Genomic DNA, 9,960 nt, shown 5'->3' with positions numbered 1-9,960 from the left:
AGCGTGCAAGCCGGAGAATAACCAGCAAAAAGAGAGAGAAATGTCCAGTTCTAGTTCTATTGGAGAAGCAGTTTTTGTCATTCTTTACGGTCTATTCTGGTTCGTTATAAGAAGTTTTTCTCATATTCATAACTATTAGATTTATTGGTGTATAGACCTGCAGAAAACATGAAAAATCGTCAATAAATAACAAAAACATACAGATCTAATAGCTTAATTAGATTATTTATTACACAGGATTTTAATCTTGATAACAAAACAAATCTGACAGTTATTAATGTTGAAAGTTAAGACTACTGATGACAGAAAATTTTGTTTCGTAAAGTTGTCACCTCTGCAGTGGATTAGGCTTAACACAGTCTTTGTGTAAAGTACTTTCCGGTGAATGGTTGTGTTCAGTGTTTAGGGTTTTCGGTACATACCGAAACGAAAAAGTAGGTTACACATGCTTCCTGTCTTCTTTTGGATTGCGAATTTCTCGAAATCCTTTAGCAGATGGATTGAAATAAACCTTCAGTTTGGTTGTCTGCAAAGAAATAAATGAATTTCCTTCAAGTACGAAAAGCTTTTGTATTTTTTCTTTTAATTTTTTTTAAGTTCTGAGGCATTTATGGTGTAAGTCACCTTACTTCAAAAGTAATAAGTTTGAAGTAGGACAGCTAGTCAACACCACCCACCGCCAACTCTTAGGCTGTTCGTTTACAAATAAATAGTAGGATTGGCCGTAACATTATTATTTAGTGCCCCAAGGCTGAAAGATTGGGCATGTTCAAGGAAAAGGATTCAAACCCGCGACCCACAGACGACGGATGAACCGAGCATCCTAGCCTCCCAGGCCTTTACATTATTTATGTTATGATAATTCTGACTTCGACAGGTAATAAATAGCACGATAAACTTCATTAACTGGATTGGCGTGGCCTCGTAGTTGGCGTGCCTGACTGGGAATTTAACGGGTCCAGCGTTCGAGTCCATTTGTTTCAACAACACAAAAATGGACGCTCCGCAATTTGAAGCTGCTGGTATGTTATAAGGGAGGCAGTCAATTCCAACTATCCCATAAGAGCAGCCCAGGAACGGCGAGTGTCGCTCACTAATTGCCTTCCCTCGAGATCATTACAAGCAATAAATAAATATGAAATATAAAATACATTCAACCGAGATGAATGGCTATCAAGTCACTGCACTGATAAATTAGCGTTGGCTAATGAGTTATGTAAAAAACATTGTAACGTAGTACCACATGACGTACAAAATGCATAAATATTAAAATCCCTTGTAAATAACCCTGAAGACGACGTAATAGGTATCGACATACATAACATGCTGTGTGTGTCTTTTGTGGAAACCATCAACGCCATGAATAAACTTTTTAAGTTTGTAAATACGAAATATTGTATTTCAATTATTTATTAGATTTTAAACATGCAAGTGCCAAACATTCTTAATCTAGATGAAATTATTTGTACCTCTTTGTAAATTAAGTAACTAGTGGTAATATTTCCTCTTATATTATCAAGGGTCCAATAAGATAATGAATCCATGAGCAATCTGAGGAAAAACGAATTTCAGAAACTTAAGAAGTTAGGGCGAATTGATAATTATAAAATGCATTTATTTGTTGATTGCTATGGAAAAAACTACACCCTACGGGCTATATTTGTTACACCCACCGCAAGGATTGAACCAGAATTTTAATCTTAATGAGCTCCCAGCTTACCGCTAAGCCTAATTAACAGCTGTTGTCAGTGCAGACGTTCAAATTTCTTTCTCTAAAACCCTAAAAATAATCTAGTCACAACAAGAGCAGGTTTACAACTATAGTAAGTCCATGAACTGGATTATTTTGTTAGTAAGAATTTTCTTTAAGAATGGAATATGATCCATTATAGCAGAGAAACTTAGAAAACATATTCATCAGCGGATCATCATGTCAAACATATTCATCAATGGATGGACTGTTATTCACCGAAGCCTAACTTAAATGTTTAGGAATTCCTCCAAACCACGAATTCTGGATGCTTCGTTGTTTCAGTCGGTGTTTTGTTTCTTAGGTCAGAGATTATGAACCGAACTAGTGTCTCACTTCTTGTCTGAACTGTTACGGTCAACGGATCAAATGTTTTATTCTATTATTCATCCAGTTTAAAAGAATGATGTGTTTGTTATTAAACACAAACTAAACGATGGGCCACCTGTGTTACGCCCACAGTAACAGTTTTTAGCATGATAAGCAAGCTCTCAGACTCCCCGCTGAGTCACTGAAGGACCAGGGACAATATTTGCTTGATATTTTTCTGTTCTAATTTCATCTAGTTTAAATATTAATGTCAAATGAACAAGTGTTACAAATCCAAAATCCGACATCTATCATTGTTTCAGTTCTACGGCTTAGGTATGTGATGTAAACAAAACACATTGTTATTAAACTATAATTATTTGCGGGATATATATTAAACATCAAAAGAACTGTAGTTTCTCAGTAAAAAAGTAAAAATAATAGTTAAGTTTGTACAGTAAATTAAAATACATTAACATTAGATTTTTCTCGAAAACATCCATGACAGTCCAACAGGATATTACTTAACGCAGTATTCTAATGATTTACGGCCTTTGTCAATTTGGCCCGTGTATAATAAGGTATAGGCTGTAATTGTAACTTTCTTAATAAACATGAGTATTACTTTTGATTATAACCGGTCATGTTATGGATTTTACGACACATAAACTTCGTTGCGTTGGGAAAAGGGACGCATTTCTTTTTTCTTTCAGATCAATGTAATACTTGTTCTACATGAAACAGATTAAAACCACGGACTACATCTCACCAGAACAGAAGCTGATGAGAACATCCACAGCTGCTACAGACTTTATTGAAGATATACGAGGATTTCATTTATAGAATCCAAGGAAGGGGTGGTCTCTACCGAGTAATGGGTAGACATCCCATTTTGTATTTTTAGTTTTGAAATGTCTAGCATGATTAGTTATCGATTACAAATAGATTTCTTCAGTATGGAGCAATATCTCAGATAGGTAGGCGTGTAGACAGATAAACACTTATGACGCTACAATTCATGTTTCGATACCCGTAGTGGGCAGAGCACAGGCAGCCCACTGTGTAGTTTTGCGCTTAACAATAGCCCAGCCAAATTTAATGTACAGTCCACCTCCAGATGGACCAGCGGTAAGTCTGCAGGCTTAAGAAGTCAAAATTCGAGTTTCGATACATATAGTCGGCATGGCACAGACAGCCCATTGTACATTTTTGCGACTGACAACATGTATACTAAAATGCAGTGCAAAACTACAAGACGAACATAAAAAAACGGTAGAATGTTAAGAGTCGCCACAAGGTATGATATTTAAGAAGTATTGTGAAATTCGCGCTTCCTTTTGAACACACTCTTCTGTTAATAACCTATTTTGTCAGTGATGTCATTTCAATTGGTGCCCTGCATGGCCAGGTGGTTAGGGTCGTGTGTTCGAAACCCCGTTGCACCAAACATGCTCGCCCTTTCAGCTGTGAGGGCGTTATAATGTGACGGCCAATCCCACTATTTATTGGTAAAAGAGTAGCTCAAGAGTTGGTGGTAGGTGGTTATGAGTAGCTAAATTAGGGACGGCTAGCTCAGATAGCCCTCGTGTAGCTTTACGCGAAATTAAAAAAAACAAAACTAATTTAGTGTGAATTTATTAAAACTTTTTTTCACTTTGTCGTTTTATTTCGCGTTTATCCCGTCAAACATATAAGCAAGTTTTAGGAAATATAAGCCTATTTTAACAGACGAGAAAAAATTACAATAGCTAACGTTACTAATTAGCAAGAGATCGTGGTACATCATAAAACGAAGATGTTTGGTTTGGTTGGAAACCACTTGCTTAAAGTTACTAGTTTCACCTGGTGGCCAGTTCTTGAACTGTTTTTACTAGGTGGAGTATAAGAGTCGACATATGATGGTCCACCCAAGATAAAATAAAGTTTCGCTTCTAGTTTCGGCTCATGAAAAAAAACAAAACTATGCTGTGCGCAGAATTGAATTTTTTTTGTTGTTGTTGTTCTTAGACTGCTATTATGTTGGTTGATTAAGTACACATATCTACGTTTTTTCACTACGAGTACCGACACTCGTTTTTTAGTTTCACGAGGCTGCAGAGTTACCGCTGACTACCAGACGGTATCTTCTTAGACATGTCGATTAATTCACCCAATATCTTGTGAAAACAGGTTTGTTTCTTTTTGTTCTTGCTGTTCAGATAATCATTGTAAATTGTACTATTTTTGTGCTCGGATTCGCACTCTAAAGAGAAACGTTCCATCAGATCTCCTAGCCTTTCGCTATCCTATAACGTTGCTCGTGCATATATATATATATATATATACATATGTAGATTACGTCAGACACAACCCTAAAAATAATATGCAATATTCTTCTTTCAAGCGGCTGAATATTAATGCCAAGGTTCCATAATTAACGTCACAATGATTTATTACAGTCATATATTAATGCTTATATCCTCGGCACGGCCTTCGCAATGTATAATTGCTTCACGTTTCATTTTCACGAAAAATAAATGGAACCAGTTGCTGTTTCACAAACTAGAAGTTCCGGTGACAAAGCGATTCAACATCGAATCGTAAACATCTCCTTTTTTTAAGTCTTTATCTTGTCACTTGTTTAATTATATTATCAGGCATTAATAAGCCTAGTGTGTATAATAATTATATTTAAAATATATTAAGTAGTAACCAGTGAAGCTAGTCATCTTGAGACACAAACCGTCTTTATAACGTGTAGAATGATTCACGATTCTTGTTGTATGTCTAATTAATAACTCTGTTACAAACGTTGTGTTATAAAACAGTTATCACGATACACCAGGTGTGGAGAAGAAACGTTTAAATCATTTCGTGCCATCACAACTAGATGCAAAAGGTTTTCTTTTGTAGAAGATTTAAGCAATATTTATGATGAAGTGAAGCAACTGCTTAGTCCAGAGGGACAGTTGAGGAAAAAATATTGAAGGACTAATCTACCAAAGTATATCAAGTGGAAAGGACCTCAGTCCAGAGGGACAGTTGAGGAAAAAATATTAAAGGACTAATCTACCAAAGTAGATCAGGTGGAAAGGACCTTAGTCCAGAGAGATAGTTGAGGAAAAAGTATTAAAGGACTAACCTTTTGAAGATTGAACTACTATAATAGATTAGTCCTCCAAGACATTATTTTCAACTATGTGTACCCCCCAACCCCGGGGCTTCTGAATAAGAGAAAAATAATAACATTGAATATCTAATTGAAATACACGTTTCTAACTGGGTTAATATGACAACATCAATTTTAGTCGTTTCATATAAGTATGGAATTTTATAATATTTCATTGCCATGTTCTTACAGCTTGTTCTCTGAACAATGTTTGTTCGGTCATTTAACAACAAAAATTAATTGTAACTATTTTATATTTATTACAAATATTAAAATTAGTGTTTGCATATTATCTCGTATTCGCTCATGTTTATGCATTTCTCAAACTGCAGCTAATAAACGTTTTTGAATTGTTTATGAATTATTTAGGAAGTTTAGTTTTGAGGTTATTTTCTCACCTCACAAAATGCTCCCCACCCCCAGTGGAACAGCGGTATGTCTGCGGACTTACAATGATAGAAACCGGATTTCGATACTCGTGATGGGTAGAGTGCAGATAATCAACTGCGTAGCTTTGTACTCTACTACAAACAAGAAAACAAACCGTATAAAATTTGCTCCTGAACTCCTTGTCCTTAGTCCAGTCATGCTAGGTTCTAAAAATAATCTATAAGATTTAAACTGTGGTCTTATATGAGGTACTAACCGATTAAAAGGAGAGTATTAGTTTATACAATATCTGCTTCATGATCAGGGAATCACAGACTAAAAATAACATTTGAAATCTACGCTTTTGTTCATAGAGTTAGCTGTTTTATTAGACATGAAGTACACCAGAAAACAGCTGTCACAATCTACATGAAACTGATGTTCGAATATAACGTCCTCCAACAATAAATCTACGGGGCTTAATTCTCTGAATGGATAGAGAGAAAGTGTAAGATTAAACGCCACCTGGGAGTATTCAGAAAAAAAAATATTCGTCCCCACTCACGGTATGGAAAATTTAAACCGACTGCGTGAAAAAAACCAACTGATAATGTGAAAATCATTCCATGGCTGATGGATCCGCGACAAACGAAAAGCAGATAAGATAGAGGATGAGGGGTGGTCAGCACAAAACCAACGACCGATGTAGGGCTCATGGTCCTTCAGGACAGCGGCTGATCTACAGGTTCGATGCCTAGAGTTAGATGTGGGGGGTAACGTGGTCCTCCCAGAGAAAACCCACTTTTACTTGGTGGCATCAAATAATTGTTAGTCGATGTCCAGTTAGGTTTAACTGACGATTATTAGCTAGTGATGAAGAAGGCAGAGGACTGCATGATGTGAAACTGTCGTGGGAGGAAGCTAGTTTGTGTAAACAAGGGTTGAAAGCGACAGGTTGTTTTAAAGGAGGTCTATCATCAGGCGAATCGTCTTCGTCACTGGTCGAAGGGCGACAAAAGAAAGAGAACTGAGTGCAGCTGGATTCGTCTGTGGGCAGTGATTGAGAATCAGTTGATGTCGATTACGTAGTAATCTGTATTACGGATGCAGAGAAGGATGGTAATGCTGGTGGGGTTGGCAGCTCCGCGTTTTTATATTTAGGAGATTCGGTAGGCGGCAGGGTCTGTGTGACTTTCCTCCTTTATTATGGTTTCGTTTGGGCATGCTGGGTTGTTGTGATAATTCTCTCGGTCATGGTGTAGGCGTATCGTGTGGTACTCGGGGGTGATTGGGGCTGATCTCCAACTTTGAATTGACCGGTAGCGCGTGCGGGACTGTGTCTTCGAATGTGTCAGTGGCTTCTAAACCGTACCTGGACCACGGGGAGGTTTACGGTAGTGTAGATGATAGGACATGCCGTGAGTGAGGCCTAGGTTTGAAGCTTGTTGCGAAGTTGTAACTATTTTGACGAAATAGGGTGGTTTTGCCGAACTTCTCGAGCCGATGCTGGTGGGATGAGTGGAGTTTGATTTTAGGAAAATGTTCTAACGTGTTCTCACCATCCTAGTGGCTTATAGAGGGTTCGATACTTCTCAGATATACGAAACATTTACGAAAATTAAAACACTTGATTTTAGAATACAGCTTTTCATGTATACAGGTGTTTTGGGGTTTTTTCACAACAAAAAATATCGATAGGTTTGGGGGTCCGCAAAAAAATTAAAGCAAAAAATAGCCCTAATGGTCATCGGGTCACTAAAGTTTCAGAGCCACTAAACTAGATCATAACTACATCAGTTGTATCTCCGCCAGCCAGATAATCCTTGATACTGGACGAAAGATTTCGTCGGGGCCAACATATTATAATCTCTAAATCCACTCTCACGTTTTTATACTTGAATATTTCGACAGTTTCTTCAGTGTTCAGGTACCAGTGAACATGGCTACTTTAGAAAGCAAAGAGGACAATGATCCGGAAAGAATAAAAGCCGTGTAAGTTTTATAAGAAAACAAGAAATGCGATTCGGAAAGCTCTCAGGTCACTTAGTTCACACTTCTGTTTAAATATCGCTTGACGAAAAGCTTAAATTCGAAGTATTGTTGTATAAATCGACCTCTAGAATAATATTCTTCAAGTGTTGCCATTGTTCCAATTAACGAGCGCTTCTCTCTGGTTGAGATGGTACCATAATTTGTTTGTTTTCGAAACCACCTACCGTCAACTCTTGGGTTACTCTTTTACCAACGAATAGTGGATTGACCGTCACATTACAACGTCCCCAAGGCTGAAAGGGCGAGCATGATTGCCGCTCAGACTCGAAAACTGTCTTGTTGTTAAAAAGACATGTTTCTGTCTGTATAAATGACTCATCAGAAGATGTTAGGCCTATTTTAATTTATTCTTATCAGCTATACAGGAAAGTTAATTTACTTGTTCAGATTCGTTTAGTGGTGGTGTTTTTTTTTTTTTTTACACGTTTTGAGCCTCTGTTAATGTGTTATGTATTTGAGTTAAAAAACAAACAAATTAAGACATATAAAGTTAGTTAATAGTGTTGACTTTGAATGTCGCGCAAAGCTACACGAGGGCTATCTGCGTTACTCGTCTTTAATTTAACAGTAGAAGACGACAGCGAAGGCAGCTAATCATCACCACCTACCACCAGCTCTTGGGTTTCTCTTTTACCAACAAATAGTGGGATTGAGCGTTACGTTATAATGTCCCCAAGGCTGAAAGAGCGAGCATGTTTGGTACGACGGAGATTCGAGCCCTCGACCCTTCGATTGCAAGTCGAGCGCCCTCTAACCACCTGGCCGTTCCGTCCGTGTCTTCCTAGCGGTATGCTCTAAGAGACTCGTGATGTTCGGGCTTACGTTATGCCACGAGTAAAACTATTCAGCCGACTAGTTTTACTAACACGTAACCATGATCAGGGCTAAAAGACGACGTGTTTAAAAGAAACGTCAATTTTGAACTGAAATAATAAAATGTTTAGATTACAAAACATTATAATAAGAGAAGATATTATCTTTTGTTGCTGCTGTTTTAGGACAAAATTACACAATGAACTATTCCAAACCTACCAGCTTTTCGTAACTTTAAAATATTAAGTTTATTCGTGAGATTATTGTGTTTAAATTTTGGTATAAACTCAACGCTTTAACTAAAATGTTTATTGAAGTTTAAACATAAATGTCTCATCCATATTGTGGAGTTCTTGCGTTTCTTGTCAGTGTTGACGAACACGGTCCCACGTTTTATGAAAATTATGCAGTTTACTTTTCTAAAGTTTTCAACGCTATTAATTAAAACAGAAGTGATCAGGTTCATCTTATTGGTAAGATACTGTGGCACGTGCCGCGGTGTGGAAAAAAAAAAGACATGTGACTTAATGACATAATGAAACTGTAATTTGTAATCGATGATTTTTAAGAAAGAAAACGGAAATTATTGGTTCCGTTTTGTGTTTAAAATGATGACGTAATCGTATAAGTGGTACTAAACATTTCCTTTGAATGACATAAAAAATTAAGATATACATTTTTTTTTTCTAAAGCAAGTTTCTAAATGTTACAAATAAAAGTTTATGATATCTTACCGTCAGAGGTCAGTTACCACCACCTCCGTTCTCAGAGTTCACACAGTTCCTTAGATTCCAAAGTAACCTTCGAGTCGCGTGTTATACCATCATCGGGTTCGTCAAACGACCCCACGGGCCGCAGAAGTCCGCCTCCTCCCAGACAGTCACGATGCGGCGGTATTGCTTACGTCGAAGAGAGGTAAGTGGTACACGTGTGATAAGGGTAGAGGGTTAAAGTTATGGTAAGAGTGGGCGAGTGTAGAACATTGTTTGATCCTTATAGGTCCGAATTTCGAGAAACTGGAAACAATGAAGAAACCTCCGCGCAATTGTTTTAGTTTTTCTAATTCGCTATTTTATCCTCCAGGGGGCGGTACTTATCAACTTTCTCTCCGTAACTCGGCCGAAGAATAGGGCAACAGCTTGGATACACCGTAAATAGACGCATAGCGACCAAACCTAATACGTGATTGTAGGTGAACTCTAGGGGCGAGGTATATCGGTTCTGGCGCCAAGGGCGTTACCAAACACGAGAGCATAGCGCCATTCACCTCAACGTGGCCCTGATAATGGCATAATGAGATGAAAATAATATTTCTCTTATTTTCACCTTTTCCGAAGCGAACGACGTGCTTGGCGCCACCACGTGACGATAAGGGCTGGTCAATCGATTTGTCAGTTCGTCTGGAATTTATCAAAAGAAAAGAAAAAAAAACACTTAACACCTGATGTATAGCAGTGACGTAAATAAAATCGCTACATTTCTAACGTTTCGTTTACTAAACAAAACAAATAATACTGTT

The 9,960-nt window shown here is 37.6% G+C and overlaps 1 long non-coding RNA gene across 1 annotated transcript; it reads right to left on the bottom strand.

Moving 5' to 3' along the window:
• Positions 1–206: 206 nt before the first annotated feature.
• Positions 207–9,646, bottom strand: LOC143235954 (uncharacterized). The gene is made up of 2 exons (XR_013019412.1): positions 9,176–9,646; positions 207–526 (listed from the first exon to the last, which is right to left on the bottom strand). It is a non-coding gene; the product is annotated as an uncharacterized LOC143235954 (long non-coding RNA).
• Positions 9,647–9,960: the final 314 nt, after the last annotated feature.

This window comes from Tachypleus tridentatus, chromosome 2 (assembly GCF_004210375.1).
Source record: "Tachypleus tridentatus isolate NWPU-2018 chromosome 2, ASM421037v1, whole genome shotgun sequence".
Lineage (NCBI taxonomy): Eukaryota > Metazoa > Arthropoda > Merostomata > Xiphosura > Limulidae > Tachypleus > Tachypleus tridentatus.
This window is presented reverse-complemented; position numbering and strand designations above follow the sequence as displayed.